This window comes from Poecilia reticulata, linkage group LG4 (assembly GCF_000633615.1).
Source record: "Poecilia reticulata strain Guanapo linkage group LG4, Guppy_female_1.0+MT, whole genome shotgun sequence".
In the NCBI taxonomy this organism is placed as follows: Eukaryota; Metazoa; Chordata; class Actinopteri; order Cyprinodontiformes; family Poeciliidae; genus Poecilia; species Poecilia reticulata.
Window position 1 is genome coordinate 2,527,434 of NC_024334.1, and position 951 is coordinate 2,528,384.

At 28.7% G+C, this 951-nt stretch overlaps 1 protein-coding gene across 3 annotated transcripts in view; it reads right to left on the minus strand.

Moving 5' to 3' along the window:
• Positions 1–377: 377 nt before the first annotated feature.
• Positions 378–951, minus strand: part of LOC103463103 (fibronectin type III domain-containing protein 7-like) — a 19,814-nt gene continuing 19,240 nt past the window's right edge. For 2 of the 3 annotated variants that reach the window (XM_008406273.2, XM_008406275.2), the window contains one exon: positions 378–791. The gene's annotated coding sequence lies outside the window, so the exon portion shown is untranslated. Of the gene's footprint in view, positions 795–951 lie in introns of all 3 variants that reach the window. The other variant, XM_008406274.2, reaches the window with a different exon arrangement.

Sequence of the window (951 nt, forward strand, 5' to 3'; positions counted from 1 at the left end):
AAGACAAAACTCATATGAAAGAGCTTGTTTATATCAATACATCCTTAATATTGATGAAAAAGTGCTAATAATATTCAGATTATTTTACTTATAACATGGAAAATTTTATTTTTATAAGTAAAATAATCTGCCAATGAAATTAGTAATTTTTCTTCAATATTAAATTAACTTAATACAAGCTTTTATTCGTCTTGCTGAAAAGTTACTTATAAGTGAGTTGTCTTATTTCAAGTGAACTAAGATATTTACACTAAAAACTAAACAGAAATCACTTAATATTTTGTGTGTTTTCAGTGTATGTATGTTTTATTTTAGCTGAATTCTATTTTAAAACAAAGTGTATATTTAAATTACAAAACAGACAACAGGAGACATAATCGATGCTGATTATATGTTTAATAACTGAAAGATATTTCAGTTTTTCACATTTAAAACATGAATTCATCCTAACAGTCTGAAACAGCGCACTGAAAAATGACTGGATGTCAAAAATCTGTATCTGCTGCTTCAACGCCAGGAGGCTTCCTKCTTGGGCTGAGGCGACTAAAAAAAAAAACACATTTACAAAAAAATATAAACATTCATTATTGAAAATATTTTAATCAACTTGATTTATTTCGGTTTGATTTTTGCTGGTTGTTTTATTTGGCCATTAAGTTTCTATGTTACATTGTAAACAACTAAACATGAGTCATTTCTTTGTGTTGAATCGTGATAAAAACGTCACGCCTGTTGAAAAAGAAGAGATCATCCAGGAGAAAGGWGCGTTGATCTCCACCAGAAACTCGAGTCTGCTGAGAAATAAAACAAAAGTTGCTCAGAAGTGAAGAAAAGTTTCASATTTTTTGCAGAGAAAATACATAGTTTGTTTATTTCTAGCCAAAAATTAGTCCATGTCATTTAAAAATAAGAAGTAAATCTTCAGAATTAAGGAAGCTCAATTGTGCCATC